The following is a 23,243-nucleotide window of genomic DNA, read 5'->3' on the forward strand; positions in this document are numbered from 1 at the left end:
ACAGCCTTGCAAAACGAAAGCCCAAAGAGGGAAAGAGGAAAGAAAAGAAATGCAGATGTAAAGGTTATCAAGGGCAAAGAGATGCTCATTTCTTATCAAAATCCTAATTTTTACCAGGGAGTGCACAAGAATTTTTTTTCATCTGCTTAGAAAAATGACTATCAAGTTGAAATTATAACTTATTAATGTTGTTCATCAAGTGCAACATAACTTAAACACAATGCCAATGTATAGAAGCTTTGGCAAGCAATGAAAATAAATCAGATTATGTAAATTGCTCTAATAATCCAATTTTTAATGTTCTCTCTTTGATACTATACCACAGCAGTCACCAATGCCCCACCACATGTTTGGGTAGTTTTTCTCTTATGATGTCTCATAAACATATTAGAAACGCCTGTAATTTGTGTGTGTGTCCTGAGTTACTGTTTAAAATTCTTCTGAATATTAGGAAGATACCTATTACCTATACGATAGGCTCTATAGGTATTCACACATGAAATATAAAAGCATTGGTCTAGTGCATGGCTTGTAGGATTGTTGTGATTCCATCTCAACTTGCAATTCACTAAAGGAATTCCAAATCCCTGGGGACCACAAATGTTTTCTGTTCTTGGTGGCCAATGCAGAAATAGTATTGGCCAACAAAACCAGGACCATACCTGACTTCACAATGCTCAATGAGAGGCCAGAGACAATTTCCTGCTGCCTTCACAAACTCCAAGGTTTCAGCTTTAGAGAGAGCACTTACAATACCAAAGCAAGCTTCCACATACACATATCAAATTCCAAGATTGAAAGGGTGATAGAAGCTTATTTTGGCTCTGCACTAGCTGAGCTCTCTAAATGTTTGACCAGTGAAGAGCCAAGCTGACAAGCTTCTGCCTCCTCCCTCCAGCTTGGAGCTGGAGGTCAGCGTTGGCACTATCCAAACCAGAGGTATGGAGGGGGTGAAGGCCTTCTGTAGCTCTGCATTGGCCAGGTGCTCAGAGTACTCAGCTAGTGGAGAACCAAGCCGAGACATCATTGCTTCCCCCCATCCAGCTCAAGGCATTGGAGGTTTGACTTGGCTCTGCACTGGCTGGCTTGTGCCAATCCAGCATGCCTCCATTTCCGAGCTGGATGGGAAAGGTGGATTCAGGCTTTGGCAGGAAAGCTGACGGGAGGCTTGGCCAGCAGAGAGCCGAGGCAAGCCTCCACCCACATACAGAATGACTTATTTTTCATTATTCTTTTTTGCACTTTGAATTGGCTTTAATCAAAGAAAAGGCGAATAGGTGGAGAGACATCTGTCAATGAATTCCACATACAAGTCTACTTAAAGAATTCTGTTCCTCCTGCCAACAACCTATGCGAATTCCAGCAAAGCAGTATTTAGGATGAGACCCTATTGTTCTTAACATGCAAGTAGTGTAGGGATTCACATCCAATTCAAGCATCTAGTTTAGCATGCTTATTCCATTTTAAATTAATGGGATTAAACATGCAAAACTGACAGGGACATTCCAAGCAGCTTGCCTGTAGTTTAGATATCTGGCTATGACAATTTATCAGTGTCAGAGATATTCTCCGAAATCACCTGAGAGTTTAGCTTTATGACTACATTCACTAGAAAGTGGCTGTCAGACAATTATGGTCCCTTGTTTTATCTGCAACATGTAAGAAACATCTGCCAATGAGCAAATATAATTCAACAGAAGTAAGCGTTCATTTTTAAATATAAAGTTAAGTCAAATCAAAACCAGACTAGTTCAAGAATCAGTTGTTTATGAAGGAAACCTTTGCAAGGATAAAAGCAAAGATAGCCATATTGTTCCATGAGAAAGTGCAATAATCTACAGTTAAGCAATACCTTTATTAGGACCTGCCAAAATGTCACAAAACAGCAAACAAGCTTTCAAGTTCTCCAAAACTCTTAATCAGGCTTGGCGATACAAAAAGCAAGGGATGGGATGTCATGACTGTGGTACTTAAAGGAAAGAGTACCAAAAAATCTCAGATAAAAATTGCCCCGAGGGGGGAAAAAAACCTGTAAAGACTTTACAAAAGCTGCAGAATATAAAGCTCAGTTCACACATTTGCCTCTTAATGAGGTATCATATTATTGAACTATCTCTGTCTGTACTGGCCTCCAGATGGGAGATGGGTCATTTCCCACTGGTGAGCAAAATAAGCAGCCATTGCTTTTGACAGCTATCTCTTTGCTGTGCCCAGTGCTCCCAGCCATGATGGATTTACTACCTATGGTCCCTGCTTCTACCACCACCATTTACTTACACCAGGGCTGGGCAACACATGGTCACCATGACCTTTTTTGTGGCCTTCAATGCCCCTGACCAACATGCCACCCCGAAGGCAAAGGAATGGTAATTTTGCTTGAAAAAAAGGCATGCATAGAGCACATGCTTTGTTTTCAAGCAGAATCATGCTCCCTAAAACCTCCTGTGAGCATGATCTTGCTTCCAAAGAAGGCACACATTCCCTGCACGCCTTGTCTTCAAGCAAAATCACCGCTTTTTTGCTGCTACAACAATTTCTGCAACAAATTCAGCGGTGGATAGGGGTGTAGCCCCCAGTGTGTTCTGGGGGGAGATAATCTGCCCCATGATGCCTAGAAGTTGCCCACCCCTGGCTTACACACACTTTTTCTCAACAACTCCTTGCTTGCTCTAGCAGAGTATGCTTTCTCCTAAGAGCTCCCAGAGAAAAATAAATGCTTCCAGAGCAAATTAATTACAAAAGGAGGAGGCATACTGGAGAATAACAAAGGATGCTAGCAACCAAGACTGTGCATAGCAGTGTAAAATGCCTTTTGGTCAGGGATGCAAAGTATAGCACAGAAGAAACAAAAAATGTCACACCCATCTCTGAAACATCCATAGTTCATAATAAATATAAACTATTTCAGAAAGAAGTTTGGCGGCATTTCAACTGGCTCTGTACAACTACAAAAGTAAACAATTCAGCACGTTTAGCCTAGATTTCCATTTCCAAACTGCCCCCAAGGAACATTGAGCTATACTGATCTACCTTATACAGAGTCGCACCACTAATCCAGCCAGGTCAGCACTGTTAAACCTGACTTGTAGAAAACCACAACAAACTCTGCTCTCCAACATCTTAGATAGGGTCTACCCAATTATGATACATGCAATTCCTTAACTGAAGCCCAACAGTTTACAGAGTCAGAGGAGGAAGAGACAATAAGACTATCCCATACAACTCCTTGCCATGATGAAGGATACATCAAATAATGCAATTTGAGCACAGCATGTCACAGAGACTACATGCATTTCAAAGAATACAAGTACAGAGGTGTGTTGTTGTCATTTAAGGCTATAGTCCCAGTATTGGGAAAAAGGTGGGATTGTTGTTGTTCAGTCGTGTCCGATTCTTCGTAACCCCATGGACCATAGCACGCCAGGCCTTCCTGTCCTGCGCTCCCTCCTGGAGCGTGCTCAAGTCCATATTAATTGCATCAGAGATGCTATCTAGCCATCTCATCCTCTGCCGTCCCCTTCTCCTTTTGCCTTCAGTCTTTCCCAGCATCAGGGTCTTTTCCAGAGAATTTTCTCCTCACATTAGGTGGCCAAAATATTGGAGCTTCAGCTTCAGGATCTGTCCTTCCAATGAGCACTCAGGGTTGATTTCCTTTAGGATGGACTGATTTGACCTCCTTGCAGTCCAGGGGACTCGTAAGAGTCTTCTCCAGCACCACAATTCGAAAGCAGCAATTCTTCGGCACTCAGCCTTCCTTAGAGCCCAGCTCTCACAGCCATACGTTACTACTGGGAAAACCACAGCTTTGATCAGACGGACCTTTGTCGGCAAGGTGATGTCTCTGCTTCTTACTATGCTGTCTAGGTTTGCCATAGCTTTCCTCCCAAGGAGCAAGCGTCTTTTAATTTCATGGCTACAGTCACTGTCTGCAGTGATCTTGGAGCCCAAGAAAATAAAATCTGTCACTGCTTCCATTTCTTCCCCTTCTATATGCCAGGAAGTAATGGGGCCACATGCCATGATCTTAGTTTTTTTAATGTTGAGTTTCAAACCAGCTTTTGCACTCTCCTCTTTCACCCTCAACTAGAGGCTCTTGAGATCCTCTTCGCTCTCTGCTATTAGGGTGGTATCATCTGCGTATCTGAGGTTGTTGATAATTCTCCCGGCAATCTTCATTCCGACCTCTGATTCACCCAACCCGGCGTTTCTCATGATGTACTCTGCATATAAATTAAATAAGCAGGGCGACAATATACAGCCTTGTCGTACTCCTTTCCCAATTTTGAACCAATCGGTTGTTCCATGTCCGGTTCTTACTGTTGCTTCTTGACCCTCGTACACGTTTCTCAGGAAACAGGTAAGGTGGTCTGGTACTCCCATCTCTTTAAGAATTTGCCACAGTTTGTTGTGATCCACACAATCAAAGGCTTTAGCGTAGTCAATGAAGCAGAAATAGACATTTTTCTGGAATTCTCTTGCTTTCTCCATGATCCAGCGAAAGTTGGCAATTTGATCTCTAGTTCCTCTGCCTCTTCGAAACCTAGCTTGTACTTCCGGTAGTTCTCGGTTCACATACTGCTGAAACCTAGCTTGTAGGATTTTGAGCATAACCTTGCTGGCATGTGAAATGAGCGCAACTGTACGGTAGTTTGAACACTCTTTGGCATTGCCCTTCTTTGGAATTGGAATATAAACTGGCCTTTTCCAGTCTTGTGGCCACTGTTGAGTGTTCCAAAACTGTGGGCATATTGAATGCAGCACTTTAACAGCATCATCTTTTAGGATTTTAAATAGCTCCGCTGGAATACTGTCATCTCCGCTAGCTTTGCTGTTACTAATGCTTCCTAAGGCCCACTTGACTTCACTCTCGAGGATGTCCGGCTCAAGTTCAGTGAGCGCACTATCATGGCTATCAGGGACATTCAGATCTTTCCTGTATAGTTCTTCTGTGTATTCTTTCCACCTCTTCTTAATCTCATCTGCTTCTGTTAGGTCCCTGCCTTCTTTGTCCTTTATCATGCCTGTCTTTGCACAAAACATTCCCTTGAGATCTCCGATTTTCTTGAAGATATCTCTAGTCTTTCCCATTCTATTGTTTTCCTTGATTTCTTTGCATTGTTCATTTAAGTAGGCCTTCTTGTCTCTCCTTGCTGTTCTCTGGAACTCTGCATTCAGTTGGATATATCTTCCCCTTTCTCCCTTGCTTTTCGCTTCCCTTCTTTCCTCAGCTAGTTGTAAAGCTTCATCAGACAGCCACTTGGCTTTCTTGCATTTCTTTTTCTTTGGGATGGATTTCGTTGCTGCCTCCTGAACAATGTTACGGACCTCCGTCCATAGTTCCTCAGGCACTCTGTCTATCAGGTCTAATCCCTGAAATCTATTCCTCACCTCCACTGTATATTCATAAGGGATATGATTTAGGTCATGCCGGAATGGTTTAAGCCGAAATTCTGCAACAAGAAGCTCATGATCTGAGCCACAGTCAGCTCCAGGTCTTGTTTTGACTGACTGTATAGAGCTTCTCCATCTTTGGCTGCAAAGGACATAATCAATCTGATTTCGATATTGACCATCTGGTGATGTCCATGTGTAGAGTCGCCTCTTGTGCTGTTGGAAAAGAGTGTTTGCTATGATCAGCGTGTTCTCTTGGCAAAACTCTATTAGCCTTTGTCCTGCTTCATTTTGTACACCAAGGCCATGCTTGCCTGTTATCCCGGTGATTTCTTGACTTCCTACTTTAGCATTCCAATCCCCTATGATGAAGAGGACATCTTTTTTGGTATTAGTTCTAGAAGGTGTTGTAGGTCTTCATAGAACCAATCAACCTCAGCTTCTTCGGCATCAGTGGTTGGGGCATAGACTTGAATTACTGTGATGATGAATGGTTTGCCTTGGATTCGTACTGAGATCATTTTATCGTTTTTAAGATTGTACCCCAGTACTGCTTTTCCCACCCTTTTGTTGACTAGGAGTGCTATTCCATTTCTTCTAAGGGATTCTTGCTCACAGTAGTAGATATGATGGTCACCTGAATTAAATTCGCCCATGCCTGTCCATTTGAGTTCGCTGATTCCCAAGATGTCGATGTTTAATCTTGCCATCTCATGTTTGACCACCTCCAGCTTACCTTGATTCATTGATCTGACATTCCAGGGTCCTAAACAATATTGTTCTTTACAGCATCGGATTTTCTTTTCACCGCCAGACACATCCACAGCTGAGTGTCCTTTCGGCTTTGGCCCAGCCGCTTCACTCTTTCTGGCGCTACTTGGAAATTCCCTCTGCTCTTCCCCAGTAGTATATTGGACACCTTCCGACCTGAGGGGCTCATCTTCTGGCGTCATATCTTTTAGCCTTGTGATACGTTCCATGGGGTTTTTTTTGGCAAGAATACTGGAGTGGGTTGCCATTTCCTTCTCCAGTGGACCACATTTTGTCAGAACTCTCTGCCATGACCTGTCCATCTTGGGTGGCCCTGCACAGCATAGCTTATGGCTTCACTGAGTTACGCAAGCCCCTTCGCCACAACAAGGCAGTGATCCATGAAGGGGAAAAGGCGGGATATGGATATAATAATACTAATAATATAAATAAGCCGGGTTCACACAGGCAAAGTAAGTTATTGCCCCTTCATATATCAAAACCACTACTGCCTAAAAGCCTCACATTTCCTCAGCTTTATTTAACTTCCTCTTTGTGGTGAATTGTCCTTTTTATTTCAGTTCTGTCCATATATCTTGTAGCCTTTGCAACTTATATCCAAACGTGCAGCTTGTATGAAAAAATCTCTTTTCTCTCAGTTAAAATACCAATTCAGCTATTTCTTTCATATGTTTTCATACACTGGAGGGAACAATCCTATGGCCGCTAGTCAGCAGCTAGACGGCCACAAGGTATCTGGTTTCCTGGGAACCGGCCTTGGGGCCTGTGCTCCAAGGTCGGTACCTGGAGAACCGACCTTTCCCCCCTTTCATGCTGCCTTGCAGGCAGCATGGAACAGCCCTGTGCTCCGCGCTCACAAGAGGAGCACAGAGCGACCAAAACGGGGCATTCTGGGGGGCGTTCCAGGGTGAGGGGGGCATAAATGCCGGTACAACACATCCTCTGTGTCGTCCGGTAGCTTCCTCCCCCGCTCCGCCCTCCCACGGCTAGACAGCCGAAATCAGCTATCTAGCCATGCAGGGCAGAAGCACGGAGGGAACAATCCCCTCCGTGCTTCTCCTGCTCTGCAGTGGATAGGCAGTCGCCTCCGACTTTGGAGGTGGCTGCCTATCTGCATAGGATTGTGCCCTTAGTTGAATTTATGAGCTATTCATTCCTGTGGTGTATGCACCTGGCCTACATCATTTCTTGCTTCTTTGCAAAGGTAAGCTGCACCAGTACTTTTCATCGTAAGCAGAATATATTAGTGACAATTTCCAGATGGAATTATCCCATCCTCTTGATTAGACTGAACTAATTTTTACTAGCTGCCCAAAATACATGTACATCAGCCATCCTGACAACGTGCTGATAGAAAGGCATTTAAGGAACGTGCCTTATACATTACTTTGTATCTATCCTACCCCAGTTCATCTGCTGATTTTGGTTATGTATACATGCAATTATTCAGAGCTGACACAAATATCCTGGTAATAGCAAAAGACCAAACTGGTTTCATCATCAGGAAGTATGAACATTTCAATAGAAATGAAGACATTGGGTCGCCATAACACACTACTTTGAATTTTTTTCAGTGTGAAGTTTTATATTCCGAGATAAAAGTGTACATGACTCCTTTCAGTGGTACAGCAAGGTTAGTTTGTTACCTGTAATAGGAGACATTTAAGAACACAATTTTTATGGTCTATGATATTCACTATGACTATATTTAGTTGTCACTTAAACCGACTAAGGTGATGGCACTTGTTTAGGAAACTTCCTGATAAGTCTTTATATTCTAGAAGATAATTATACTTATTTCCTACAAAAATGTCATTAAATGAATGCTTTTCAAATACAGCCACAGAGTCTTTTGATACAGCCACCAAGCACCATTCTGCACCACTGACTTGTATGGAAGACACCGTAACTGTGATATGTAGCCACCATGCATGCTCTGTAGCCCCACCTCCAGACCAAGATTTCCCATATAAATGCCTGAATATTTATTTATTATTTATTTACAACATTTGTATATCACTCCACATCTAAACAGATTCAGGAGAGGTGAACAACAGATAAAATAAGCAAAATATAACAAGAAGGAAACATTATGTTAAAATTATTTTTAAAAACAGAGTGCCAATAAAACCAAGGCTGGTTAACTAAGGAAGGCTTCCTGGAAAAAAGCTGTTCTTAGGAGGTGCCGAAATCAACCAAGTGTTGGCACCTGCCTGTCCTCCAGAGGCAGGGCATTCCACAGGAAGGGAGCCACCACACTGAAGGCTCTTTTCCAGGTGGACTCCAGTCAGGTCATGGGTCCATGTGGAAAGGGAAATGCTTTACTCACTGGTGAATTTCTGTTCTCATCAAGTGAAGGAGGCCAGCCAGTATGGGGAGAGGCAGTCTCCAGTATAATCTTCTAGAGGAGGCAGGGCCTCCCCCAAGTCTGCCAGTTGAGTCTTCCAAGTCGTCGTATCTCCTCGGAAGCCACCAATCCCAACGACCCTCGACTGGGTACCCTGACTGTCCATCAGGCTGAGGAAGCAACAATGGTGACGCCTATCTAGCCTATGAGTCACCTAGAAGGAGGCCAGCCTGGGCGGGCCTCCTTCACGCAATGAGAACAGAAATTCACTGGTGAGTAAAGAATTCCCATTTCTCCCACTAAGCGCAGGAGGCCAGCCAGCAGAGATGTAAAAAAGCAGTTCATTCCCGGGTGTGCCAACAAACCCACAGGCCAGCCCCGTTAGGACTGTAAGACCCTCTCTGGAGGACCTGCCTGCCAAAGGCGCCCTCCACAGAGGCAAATAGGTTGATCTTGCAGTGGCTTGTTAATGTATGTATAGATGACTATATGGCTGCCTTGCAGATCTCTTCTAGCAGAACTCTCCCCCCAGAAGGCTGCTGATGTGGCCATCCCTCTCACTGAGTGGACACTATTCCCTCTGGGACTGTTAGGTTGCTGGATGCGTATGCTAGCGCGATGCACTTGTGTAGCCAACGTGCCAAAGAGGCTACTGACACCTTCTTGCCCATGGAGGATGGTCTAAGGGACATGAATAGGACGCTATATTGGCTGTGGGGCCTGGTCCTATCTAGGTAGAACTTGAGTGCCCATCTAGCATCCAGAGAGTGCCACTCCCTCTCCTGGGGGTTGGAAGGTTGAGGGCAGAAGGATGGGATTACTAGCTCCTGGGCTCTGTGGAAGTCTGAGTTGATCTTGGGGATGAAGGTAGGGTCTGGGTGCAGGACCACTTTGTCTCTGTGAAAAACACAAAGCTCCTTTTCTGCCAAATGAGCTCCCAGCTCTGCCAAAAGGGCTCCGTTTTTGACCAACATGATGGCTAGGAAAATCATTTTGAGGGTCAGCACCTTAAGGGTGGCTGCCCCAAGGGGTTCAAATGGAGCTTTGCTTAGTGCTTTGAGGACAGCATTGAGGCTCCATGTGGGGCACCTTCACAATGGGGGAGGCCTGATCAGTGAGGCTGCCCTTAGGAATCTCTTAACGTGGCAGGGAATCCCCAAGGGCCACCTGTCTAACTCTCCTACGATGGACCCCAAGGCAGAAACCTGCCTTTTCAAGTGTTTGTTTTGAGTCCTGCTGACAGGCCCTCCTGGAGGAACTCCAGGACGTTGCCTATATTAGTGGCCCCTCCCTGCTGCCTGAGTCCATTTGAGGAAGGCCCTCAGGTGCGCCCATATGACCTGTTAGTGGAGGACCTCCTAGAGGCCATGAGGGTGGAGATAACCTTTTAACAAGTAGCCCCAGACCCCTGGCAGTTCCCACTGAATCTCCAGGTGGTCAGTTTCAGGAATCTGATTGGCCCCTGTGTCAACAGGTCATGCTGGGCTGGGAGGATCAGTGGTTTGTCTATAGACAGGTTTATAATGTTGGCATACCACAGCCTCCTTGGCCAATAGGGCACTATCCAGATTAGCTCCACCCGATGGTCCCTCAACTTTTGGATCACCTTTGGGATGAGAGGCAAGGGGGGCAAGGAGTAAAGAAGTCCCCCAGGCCATCTGCTGGCCAGGGCATCTGTAACTTGGTGCCTCGCGTGAGGTAGCAGGTGGCAAGCCTGGGGAGCTCGGCATTTTGCTGAGAGGCGAAGAGGTAAAAGCAGGGCAGGCCCAATTGGCTCGTTAGCCATTTGAATGAGTCTGGGTGAAAAGACCATTCCCCTGGATCTAGGGACGTCCAGCTGAGCAAGTCAGCCTGGACGTTCAACACACCTTTTAGGTGCTCCGCCTTCATAGAGCAGAGGGGCTGCTGCGCCCACCTGAATAGTATCATGGCCTCCCTCTGAAGTGATTCGGACCGGGTTCCTCCTTGTTTGTTCACGTACGCCTTCGCTAACACGCTACCTGTGTTAGGACATCTTGTGACACTAGCTGTGGGGCTAGGTGTCTCAATGCCAGATGGATGGCCCTCAGTTTCAAGAAATTGATGCCGAGGTGAGATTCCTCCTTGGTCCACAGGCCCTGGATGTGTTGGTCCTTGCAGACAGCACCCCATCCCATGAGGGAAGTGTTTGTGGTTAGCATGGTGAACGTCAGAGTCTGGATGGGAACACCCTCCATCAGGTTGGGCGGGTGTGAACACCAGGACAGGGAGTGAGGGACTTCCACTGGGAGTGTCACCACTGGGTTGTGTTTGTGCTCTATTTCCTCTGGAAGGCCAGGAGGAACGACTGTAGAGACCTTATGTGGAATCTTCCCCGCTGGACAGTCTCTTGGCATGAAACCATCATGCCCAGCAGTTTTGCCAGTTCCCTGAGATGGAGCTTCTTCTTAGTCTGAATCCGGGCTGCCAGCCTGCTTACTGCGGCCTGCCTGTCTGGTGAGAGTCATAGTGTCTTTGGTTGTGTCCAAAGTCACCTCCTGATGGAGCAGGGACTGTGAGGGTGACAGGGAGCTCTTCTCATTGATGACAAACCTGAGACTGTAGGGTTGAAAGAGTCTTGTTGGTGTCCTGGATGCACTGCTCTCATGATGGAGAGCAGATCAGGATGTCATCCAGATAGGGGTGCAATTGGATTCCCTTCAACCTCAGGTGGGCCACTGGGGCCACGAGGACCTTTGTGTCAAGGGCTCCTTGGAGGGCTCTCTCAGTCTAATTCAGTTAGCCAAGTCCAGACGCAGACAAAGGGATTATTTTCAAAGCTTTATTCTTCTTTTACAACTTAACAACTCTACAGGTAGCAACTAGATCTGAGCAGCAGCATCCCTATGCCCTAAGTTGGAACAGTTGGTCCCCGTTTGAAAGGCAATTACTGGCAGACCCCTGAATATAAGGACTAGGGAGAATCCCTCCCCTTTACCCTTGGATCCTCTGGGCGCAACCGTTCTTTGAGGGTGAACCATTTGGCACCGCTCTCTGCGTCTGCGCCGCGCATCCCCCCCAGTCTGCTATCTGTGCTGAGTCACTCCCTAGACTGCTTTCTAAACTAGGAATGTGGGTGGGAGGAAGCTCCGTCAGCTGTTGGTCCGGGGAAAAAAGGAGCGCACTCCTCTCCCGAAGGAGCGACTGCTCTTCCTCAGCATCAGAACTACTCTGGGATTCTACGGGCTCAGTGTCCACCCTGACACTTTGTGAACACTCTCGGAGATGTGGCTAGGCCAAAGGGGAGGGCCTTGAATTGGAATTGTTTTGTTCCGTAGCTAAAGCATAGGAACTTGCAGTGAGATGGCCAGATGGGGATGTGCAGGTAGGGCCAACCCAGCAGGGCCAACCTCTACCCCAGCTCCATGAGGGGGAAAGATCCATGCTGCAACTCCTAGAGGAGGCCATTTGCAAAATCAGGCATAGGGCCTCCCCACAAAAGGGGACTAGGCCCAAAGATCATTCCCACATGAGCATATGCAGAGAAAGGGCCCAACACAAGTGGCGCACCCGCTTGCACTCCCACTTGTCCAGCTACAGCTCCACGTATGACTGGCACAGGTCACATTCTAAACGGGGACGCAGCCGCAGCCCCACTCCACATAGGTCCATGTGGAACCACCAAGAGCATGCCCTTTGATGACCTCAGTGATCAGGCAGGTTGGTAAGGGAGAAGGCATTCTCTCAGGTATCCTGGTCCCAAGTTGTTTAGGGCTTTGTACACTAGTACCAAAATCTTAAACCTGGCCCGGTAGTGAATAAGCAGCCAGTGCAGTTCCTTCAGCAAAGAAGTTGCATACTGAAAAGGGGCAGCTCCTGATAACAGCCAAGTTGCTGCTTTCTGCACTAACTCCAGCTTCCGGAGAAGCCTTAAGGGCAGCCCCAACCAGAGCAAATTGCAGTAATCTAGTCTTGAGGTTACTAGCACCTGTACCACTGTGGCCAAGCTATCCCTATCCAAGACAGGACATAGCTGGCAAACCAGTCGAAGCTGGTAGAAGGCACTCTGAGCCGCCATGGCCACTTAGGCCTCCAGCAACAGTGATGAATCTAGGAGTACCCCCAGACTATCAACCTGATCTTTCAGAGGGAGCACAACCCTGTCTGGGACAGGCGACGAGCCTATCTCCTGGACGCGGGTATCTCTCACCCACGGGAATTCTGTCTTCCCAAGATTCAGTTTCAGTTTACCGGCCCTCATCCAGCCCATTACTGCATCTAGGTACTGATCCAGATGTCACAGGGAGATAAGAGCTTTCTGTTTTTTAAGTAATATAATCTGTATTCTATATTTTAGTGTGTTCTCAGCCATTTTCTACTCAATTGGACTGTTTTAAAAAGTGGAGCTGGCCCTGCCATGCAACCGAATGAAGTGATGTGCTTCACACACCCGTATGTGCGGTGACATCAGTGAAGGTAGGAATTTGTGTCTGAATAGTGCAGCAAGTCTTTTTAAAGTGTTTTGCTTCAGACAGCAAAAGAAGTTCCAGCAAAAGAAGTTTTCTTGTGGTAAGAGTGCACCATGGAAACATATAGTAACTTTATAATATCTATACATCTACAAATACACATATCGATCATAAAGGAAACAGAACTAGCTAAATGGTACTAGTCATAAAAAAGTATAAATTATCTAAACAGCATGTCTTTCAAGTCCCTAACACTGGGGTCCCCAACATGGTGCCCACAGACACTTCCTCTAGTGCCCAAGGCCCCCTGCCCCTACAAAACTTTTTTTTAAAAAAAGGTTTAATATGTATCTTTTAACATGATGGCTGGGCTCACTGGAACAAACAATAGCCTCCAGCCCATCACCTTTACTCCCGAAGCATTCTCACAAAATGAAGATGGTGGTGCACAGCTTCACTCTGCAGTGCGCTCTGGCCACCCAGTAAAAATGTTCTTATGGGTTGGGGTGGGAGGACTTTGCAGCTGCTACCTAAGCTTGTGGTGGGGATAGAAGAGAGGGACATGTACATGCAGACATGTATGTTTGCTTTAGGAGCACACGGGGTGTGTGCTTTTGCAAATGGATGGATAACAGGTGTGTGTGGGCTGTATGCATGACTATTTAGGATGAGAAAGGCTGTCTGGGGGGGCCAGAGCAAGAGGGAGATAAAGAGGGGAGTGAATTGCATGGCACAATGAGAGGGAGGGAGGGAGGAAAAAGTTTGCTTTCTGTGAACTGGGTATACAACTGGAGCAGAAAATAGTGGGTTTAACGGAGTGGTTTTGTGTGTTTGTACTCAGACCACACCTCTGCCTTGTACTTGAATTCTGGGGAAAGTTACTTGTCTTTTAGCATCATGGGTTTGCCTTCTGTGTAATGGATGTTTTGTGACTGCCTGTGCCCAGCATGGCCACCATTTTAGGAATGGGCACACTCCCCAATGGCAGCCATTTTGCAATGGTGCCTATGACACACTCTCAAAATTCTAGATGTGCCCACCAGCCCTAAAAGGTTTGAGACCCTTGCCCTAAAACCATATGCCAAAGAAATTATTAAACCATCATAAGACCTAGAAAACTAGTCTTTAGAAAGGTGGAGGAACGAACTCAGCAATGGAAGATCTTGCCATAACATCAGCTTCTTGGGACCATTGCCATTCCCTTTAATTAGCAGCAGTTTATCAAGGAATGTGGAGTAAAAGAGAGTACACTGCAGAGAAAAACATGGAATTTGCGATTTCCCTGTATTTGCAGAAAAGGGAGATGGTGCCACAGCCGAGCTTCAGCTGGTACACCAGTTGTGTCCCTTCCTGGGGAAGGTGGATCTGTTCACAGTGAACCATGCCTTAATCGCCTCACATTTAAATTACTGTAACACACTCTACATGAGGCTGCCCTTGAAGAATGTCCAGAAAATTCAGCTAGTGCAAAATGCAGTGATCAGACTTTTGTCTGCTGTGTGTTTGACCAACCATATATCACTGGTTTTGAAAGAGCTGCACTGGTTTCTACTTTGTTTCCAAGCTCAATTCAAGATGCTGGTTCTTACATATAAAAGCCCAAATGGCTTGGGGTCAGGTTATTTAAAAGACTGCCTCCTACCATGTGAACCTGTCCAAAATTTGTGCTTATCATCTGAGGCCTTGTTACATGTCCCAGCTCTTTGAGAGGTGAAGTTGGTTGGCACTCATAACAAGGCCTTTTGTGTAGCAGCACCACAGTTGCTGAACTCCCTCTCCAGAGAGGTTAGGCTAGCCTCCTTCTTCATGTCCTTGATATGTCTGGGGAACGCTAATATTGTTCCACCAAGCTTTTAACAGTTAATGCCACTGTTTTTTATCATTAATCTCCAGTCTTAAAAATATGTTTTAGGTTTTTGTATTATGTATTTTAATCTCTATTTTACTGTGCATCTCCTTGTGTGCTTATGGAGTGGAGGGACAAACTAAAAATATTCTGGAAAAAAAAGAATGGTGTGGAATGGGTTATGGTGAACTGTGACCAGTGAAGGACATCTGAATGATAGTATTGTACAATCTGGCAGTATGGGAGTGGGGGAGAGATGTTTTGGCAAATGAAAGAATCTGGAAAGCAAGCAGTGGCATGTGGGAAGGTGGCTTTGGCTGTGAGGACTTTGGACCTGCAAGAAAATATTCAAGCATGGCAGGGCAGCTGGCAATCTAAGCAGAAACAGCGGTGTCAGTGAAAAGACTGGGGACAGCCAATATATAGAAGGGTGGTACACTGGGATTGGATGGTGAAGGGTATTTTTTTAAATGCTCAGGTCATACCATTGCAAATTTTACAGTGTAGCCCAATGACATCTGCTGGGTGGGGAATTTGGCCCTTCAACCCATTTGAATTTGATGTTCATGCTACAGATGCTACTTTCAACCCAGCTGCAGAACAGTTTCTCCTGCTGGTTACATTCTAGCTCCCAAGCTGCTTTTTTTCACCACACATACTCTGAAGAACATTCATCTCAGCCCCATTCTGGGTGATACGTGTTTCTTGGAAGGTCGTATTCTCCAATTCTTATATGCCACTTGATAAATCTATATGCCACTTGATCATCACTAAACAATCCAGTATAAGAGACGTTCAACTGATTATCACTATTTAACTGTTTATTTAACAGTTTATATAGATACAGATTTTATATAAATACATATACTACACTGATCAGAGTTAACAGCGGAGATTCCACTTCGTGCACTGCTCGCCATCCAAACTGGGAGGGTGAGCAAACTGCTTTGCCTGCCCCACATCCTCTCCAGTGGTGGAAGGTTCAGGGCAGGCAAAACCAGCCCAACTAAGATGTCAGCTGGAAGAGTGCTTTCGGGACAGGAACGCCCACATGCAGAGAAGCTAGAGCCCCAACCAAACTGCCATATGGAGCAGCTCCAGACACCATTTCAGTCAGGGACTGGATGACTTCAAGGGGCATGGCCCGGACCCTAATGTCAGCCACCCTGTGGAGGGGTTGGTGGAAAGACAATCCCCCCACCCCCCATCAGGTTCTCCACCCATTGGCCTTGTAGGCCCCTTCCAACCCTACTATTCTGATTCATTACATATCGCCTTGGACCCAAAGATGTCTTGTGTGAGCAGGAAAAAACATCTGCAGGGCACCAGGTTGGGGAGTCTTTAAGGACCATGCTTTTTGTAAGACATGGTTTTTGAATTTTAAGAATGAAGTGACAATTTATGTATGAGTACACTCAAATCTTCAATTCTGCAATATGTCACTAACCAAAGTTGGAATATTTAAAATCCCTACACTTCAACATATAATTATTCAGAATGTAGTCTTTTATGAAGACTTATTCCTATGAACCTAGAAATGCCTGGGATTAATTCCAGTTATGCTCCATGCATCTCCAACACATACCAGTAAGCCAGTTCATAAAATGCCAACTTAAGTAGCTCAACAATCTATACATATAAGATGTGTTTCTCTTCACTTCTGCTAAACTGCAACTATTTCCAGAAGGTCAGTCAATCTTTCTGGGAATGCCTTAGTGCAGCCTTTCCCAACCTAGTGTTTGCCAAATGTTTCAGACTACAACTCCAGCCAGCATTACTGACCATTGATCATGCTAGCTGATGCAAGTCGATGCCCAAAATATTTGAAGGCACCATGTTGGGGAAGGCTGCCTCAGTGTAAACCCTATCTCTGAAATCAGCAACCAAGGTAATCAAAAGGAAGTGAATATCAATATATAAATTTAAGTAACAATACTACTGTACAGGTTTGTACTATCAGAACTGTGCTAGCACTTGTATAGAAGTTAAAAGAAGCATATTTCCCACTTTGATCAATTACAAGACGACAGAATTTGGGCGAAGTGTTATCTTGCAATCTGCCAAACTACATTCAAAACAAAGTGTGTATCTCTTGTATGTACTGCTAGCTAGATCCTCATTGACTCAAAAGAGTATCTTCAGAAGCACTTTGGTACTGTTTCTGTGGTAAAGTCTCAAACTGAATAAAACATGCGTTGTTATACAATTCTGATTTCATGCTGACATATCACACCATGGCAGGATATCGTATGATACCAGGGACTGCAAGATTGTCACATAGAAATGTACCATCTGCTATAGAAGGAAAACTCAAGGGCGAGTGAGATTTTACACAAGCAACAGATGGGAGCTGTTCACATGTAATGGCGGCATTTGGTGGCAAATTGTGGGTTAATCAGTCCATGAATTGTGGGAATGCCACACTGATAGGATGTTACCATGACATCTGTTCCTGGGCACTCTTGGGTTGTTCAGTTTGGGTTAACTTTGGGTTTGTTAACCCACATATAACCCAAAGTACCCACATTCAGATGTCATGATAACAACTTATCAATGCAGCATTCATAGATTGTCTCTGCAAACTGGAAATGGCTCATATATGGCATGCATTCCCATAATTTATGGGTTGATTATCCCACGATTTGCCACCAAATGTCACTATTACATGCAAACAAAGTAATGGACTTCTCAGAATAGGAGTTCTATCAATGGGAATTAGATGACTTGAACTTAATTTGTTCTCTTTTCCAAATTCAAGGCTTGGCATCTTCTATACTGAGACAATGTTAAAATAATAACATCCAGATTTTACTACCCTGATAAAAAAAAATTATGACAGGGAAACCAGAAACTCAACGCTTTTCTGTGCCATTACCACAAAGCAAAGTGCAGTAGACTACAGACATCAGTAGGACAGCAGAGTCAGATATTTACAGCTGTAAAAGTTAAAATATAAAGACACTACACATTCACAAGGGATGGTGTGCAATATTAATCAAGACATATCCCACATAAGAGTTCTTGCTCCTGGAAAATGGCCAGTTCTTCCATTTCTCACATTTTATCCTAATCACCTAGGCTACAATCCTAAATACACTTATAGGGAGTAAGTAACACAAATGGGATTTACTATGGAGTAAATATGAATAGGATTGCACTATTGATCTCTATGCTATATGTCAATGTCTCCTAATGTCAGGTACTATTTTTTAAACCTTATTATCTCATTAGAAATAAAACAGTATTGGTGAGAATAACTACCATCAAAATGCAACAAAGTCTGTCATTCAAGGGAAATATATGTTGCACTTGTGAAAATAAAGCCGATTCTAAAATTAAAACACAAGAGATGTTGTAACTGAATTAGCAACCATAAGAGTGCATTGGTGAGACAATATATGCCATCTTTTTAACTTACAGAACTAGCAATTCAAAATACTTCTAAAAAGAAAGAAGATGAGACTGTTTCAGCCTTACTCAAGTCTTATACTATCTACAATTTACAAAGCAGCATGATATCCAGGGTGTTACATTGCTTCTGTAATCAAGAAAAGAAATTATAGTTTTCTAAAATCTACCTTTAAAAAGAGTTCCAACACTCAAAATCTACCACTGGCGATAAATGAAGTTTAAAGAGCATACCTATCCCTGTTTAAAGTCCCAGTCCTCTTTTCAGGGAGCAAAACATTGATGTAATTCAGAATTGCCCCCACATTACTGAAACCATAAAACAGAAAAACCCTCTGCACATCTACTCATAGGTAGGTCCCACTGAGCTCAAAGGATTACTCCCAGACTAAGCAATCCTAAGTGGAGGGATGGGGGAGAGAGAATCACAGTGGAGCAACTGATGCATCACCTGCCAGTTCACAGCAACTAGGCGGGGACGTGTGGGGAGGGCAGTTTGACAGAATTAACATAAAACAGAAAGCTTTCCCCTCTCCTCATAATGGATGAGAAAGAATGAACTATACCAGGTCTGGCACAGTTTTGGGGTGCGTTGGAGGACAAGGGGCCTTAGGATGGCCTCTCCTAACACAGCCCTAGAATGTACTGCTTTGGCCCCTATCACCTGCAGAATACCAAGCAATGACATTTGGTGTCTGCACTGGGGAGGTCTCAAACTTCCCTCTCTGCCTGTAGACGGGGAGGTCTGAGGCATCCTCCTAGGTAGCATAGGACTGCTCCCTAGATGTTCTTAAGGCCAACAATCCTTTGTCTTCTCCAAACTGAAGCAAAGGAGTTGTCACTGTGCTATGTTGATGAAACTGCCTAAAAACATCGAAAGCTAAAGACCTTAACGATGCCACAAGGCTTTCTCTAATACTCTAAACGCTATACCTATTCTTATATTCCTTGTATAGAACAATACCTCCACTTCTGATGCATTTTACACAATAATCTGATTCTGCAAGGACAAGAGTGCTTGATTCTACTACCAATATCTCATTGCCCTGTTCACATCATCAAACCGATGCTTAATGCTTAACAAACCATGCATTGTTTGTGAGCACGCACATTAGTGCAAGCTGACTCCCACCTCCTTGCTTCTGCTTTGTGAAACAATCCAGGAATGCCCCTTCTTTGGTTGTTGTTGTGACATGTGAACCAGGCACTCTGGGTTGTTTAGGGTTAAACAACCCAGTTTTAACCTGACAAGACCGAGGCTGGGGGATGTTGACCTGGTGTTGAATTGGGTACGGCTACCCTTGAAAGACCAGATCCGCAGCCTGGGGGTCATTTTGGACTCCCAGCTGTCCATGGAGGCTCAGGTGTCAGCTGTGAGCCAGACAGCGCTGTATCAACTCCACCTGATACGGCGGCTGCGCCCCTTCCTTCCCGACCATCTGCTCCCATCGGTAGTACATGCCCTGTTCTCCTCTCATTCAGACTACTGTAATGCGCTCTGCATGGGGTTACCCTTGAAGACGGTTCGGAAGCTGCAGCTGGTACAGAACACGGCGGCTCGCCTGATTAAAGGCAGCCGCCGGCAAGATCACATCACTCCAGTGCTGAAGGAGTTGCACTGGTTACCAGTTGTTTTCCGGGCCAAATTCAAGGTGTTGGTTTTGACCTTTAAAACCCTATATGGTTCTGACCCAGCCTATCTCAAGGAGCACCTCCAGCAACACCAGACAGGCCTCTTAACGAGATCAACCTTGGATGGCCTTCTCTCTGTCCCATCAGCCAGGACAGTTAGACTGGTGGGGACGAGGGAGAGGCCTTTTCTGTGGTGGCCCCCACTCTGTGGAACTCCCTTGCCATGCCCCCTCTTTAATGAGCTTCTGCCGTGCATTAAAAACGTGGTTGTTCAGGCAAGCATTTGGGGTGCGTTAGGGTATTTTAGAAAATGTTTTTATTGTAGAATTTTATTGTTTTAAACTGTTTTATTATATGTTGTACATCGCCCAGAGTGGCTGGGTGACCAGCCAGATGGGCGATTAATAAATAAATAACCCATGGTTGGTTCCGGGGTTGTTTCAGAAAGCTGATTCAAAGCAGAAGTGGCGAGCTGGCAGGAGGCACTGCGCTCGCTCCTGCAACACTACGCAAATTCCCAAGTTGTTTAACCCAGGAATTAGATGTGAACCAGGTCACTCTGTCATGTATTGTGATTCTTTAAAAATGTGTTCCACACAACTATGACTTGCAATATGATTGATTATTGTATGACGTTCTAAACACACAAAAGTTAAATATAACCAAGACTGTGCATCAGTTATGTCTACACTATTAATTTCCCTTACAAAGAAAAGAAAATCGTATCACAAATTAAGGGAGCAATCCTATGGGGACAGTCAGCCCGCCTCCAATGATTGGTGGGAGGACCGCAGAAGGGATCGTCTCATCTGCATTCCAGCCGCCCTGCATTCGCAGCTAGACAGCCAATTTTGGCTGTCTACCCACGGGACATCGGAGCATGGGGTGAGGAGGCCAGACAACATATAGGAAGTGCCTGGCACCACCCCCGGGAACGCCCCCTTTCCCCCCACTATGTGCCGCTCTTCCAAGTGCGGGGATGATGTGTGCTGCCTATGGGGGGGGGGGAGGCAGTTCTCTGGGAACCAACCAAACCAATGGCTGTCTAGCAGCCACAGGATTACACTCTAAGTAGTTCTGTTCTCACTTACAAGGAGTACTAGTACTAGTGAGTTGGTTTACCAGAGAAACTTTTTCCATCTTAAGCAATGAATTAATTCATATAGAAAACTGAAACCCGAGGAGGGCTCTTTGCCACTTATAGAATGGGACCACAATTGTGGAACGGCCCCCTGAAAAGGAGGCCCATATGACCCAATTGCTGCTGCCCTTCCACCACATTTCCCATAATACTGTGGGGGAGGGCTGTAAAACAATGAGATACTTATATATCCTGTAATTTGACAACTTTTTGTATTCTGATTTATTTTCTTTTAAAACAAAATTTGTTAGCAGCCTTGGGGGTCATTTTTAAAGACAGAAAGGTAGGATATGAAATTTTCCATATATAACAAATCCATGAGCTGCACTCAGGAAGAACCTGGATTTTGTTATGCACAAAACATTTTAAACATTTTATAATTAAAAAAAGATCAAAGAGATCATACCTCTTTGGAGGCGGGACATGGGGGGCTTATAAAATTCTGCAAAGTACCATGTACATTGATGGCACTTTACAGATTTGTGTATGTAAGCTATGAAAGTCTTCTACACTTGTAAACATAAAGAACAAAGGATATACTATTTTACAGCTTGGACCTAGCTGCACAAGTATATTCAAGTATTTTAATATTACAAACATGTTCAATTTTCTGTGAAGGTTTTTCCCTTTCAAACATTTTATACATACAATACATTCCACCTTATCCATGCTATTATTGAAATAGCATATGTCTTTCATTTTTAAATATTCAATGGAGCTGGGGACAAAGTAAGAGTTGTAACCTTCACCAACCATGTACAGAATAATGAGACTGAGCACAGAAGCCATTTGTGGGTTTCCCATGAACTACCAATCTCCAAGAATTAACTGCCAAATATTGGGGGGGGGGGTGACACAGAAGCATGTTCAGCCACTGAAAAACAAACAGGCTTCAATGGTGACTAGCAAAGCCAAGCATAGATGGTATGGGGTAAGGGGGGGGGGGGCACTGCTGATGACAGAATAAGCCTTATGGGTTTTTTAAAAAATAGACAACAGGCAAGATGGCAAAATCACTGGTACAGCTAGTTTAAACTACTTACAGTACAATCCTTTGTCTACTCAGAAGTCCCATTTAATTCGATGAGGTTTACTCCCAGGTAAGCGTATATAGAGCATTGTAACCTTTAGTATATACTTAACGACTGAACAACAACAAAAAGCCCCACTAAAGTCAATAGGGTTTACTTCTGGGTAGACGTGTATAGGATGCTAGACGTTTTTCTAAAAAATTTTTCTAGAACATGGTAAGTTGAACATATAAGTAAAGCCACAAATTCAGGCGCAGTTCCAGGAAGGAAACCAGCTATCACCGTGGAGAAAAAGTGAAATATCGTGGTAAGCAAGCAACCAATCACGTCATATACCTAAATCGAAGAAATCAGTAACTCCAAGGCGTGGTCAGATTGCTACTACAGAAAAAGAAGGCGCGTTTAAATCAAGGTACTTTCCTATTCTACGGCACAGAGGGCGGAGGGGAAGGCAGGAGAATCCACAAATAGCAGGGTCTGGCCGGGGCCTAATTCTACTTTAACGTACCCTACAACGATCGCCCGGAAGGCCGATGGAGTCGTTAACTTCCTCTTTCTCCGCTCCCCTCGCGCCTTACACAAAGAGCCCCCAAGGTGTTCTGGGCGCCCTCCCCAGAAATTTAGACACTTTCACGGGCGGCCAAAGCGACGTCACGAAGCGTTTTGACGCCATCTGATTATGGTATCACCGCAGGTTTGCGCGTGATTGTTTCAAGCCTCGAGTCCTGCAGGATGTCGGGGAGCCAGGAGAAACGCGGCAGCCAGAGGCCTCGAGGCCTCCAGGCCGCTCCTTCCTCCCCCCCCCCCGCTCGCGCTGCCTCGTCCGTTGCCCAGCCAGGCCCGACGCGCTGGGCTCGCCGGCTCCCCTCACTCACCGAAGAGGAGGGAAAGAGGGGTCGCAGAGGGGGGCTTGGGGGGAGGGGGCGGGCTCCCGCCTCGGTGTCGCCGCCTCTTTTGTCCTCGCCGCCTCAGCCGAGACGCGCGGCGGCGGCGGCGGCGGCCGCCATTTCCTCCTTCTCTCCTCCTCACGGCTCCTCGCCACAGCGCTTGGGCGGGGAACCTGTTGCTCCGCCCGCGCCGAGGCTGGAAAACCCGTCGCCAAAATGGCCGCCTGAGGAGGCTGCGCGCGGGCGAGAGACCGCGAGACGGCCGAGGAGGAGGAGGAGCAGCAGCAGCAGCGCGGGAGGCGGCCGCTCTCTCCCAGCTGCACACTGGCACTGGGGAGGGCTCCGCCTCCCCCCTTGACGGG

The 23,243-nt window shown here is 45.4% G+C and overlaps 1 protein-coding gene across 5 annotated transcripts in view; it reads right to left on the bottom strand.

The window, feature by feature from the left end:
• Positions 1-23,036, bottom strand: part of DIDO1 (death inducer-obliterator 1) — a 108,908-nt gene extending 85,872 nt beyond the window's left edge. For 3 of the 5 annotated variants that reach the window (XM_084854370.1, XM_084854372.1, XM_084854369.1), the window contains exon 1: positions 22,870-23,036. The gene's annotated coding sequence lies outside the window, so the exon portion shown is untranslated. Of the gene's footprint in view, positions 1-22,502 lie in introns of all 5 variants that reach the window. The other 2 variants (XM_084854371.1, XM_084854367.1) reach the window with 1 other exon arrangement.
• Positions 23,037-23,243: the final 207 nt, after the last annotated feature.

This window comes from Heloderma suspectum, chromosome 4, assembly GCF_057233095.1.
Source record: "Heloderma suspectum isolate Gila_16-S chromosome 4, 16-S_ref, whole genome shotgun sequence".
Taxonomy (NCBI): Eukaryota; Metazoa; Chordata; class Lepidosauria; order Squamata; family Helodermatidae; genus Heloderma; species Heloderma suspectum.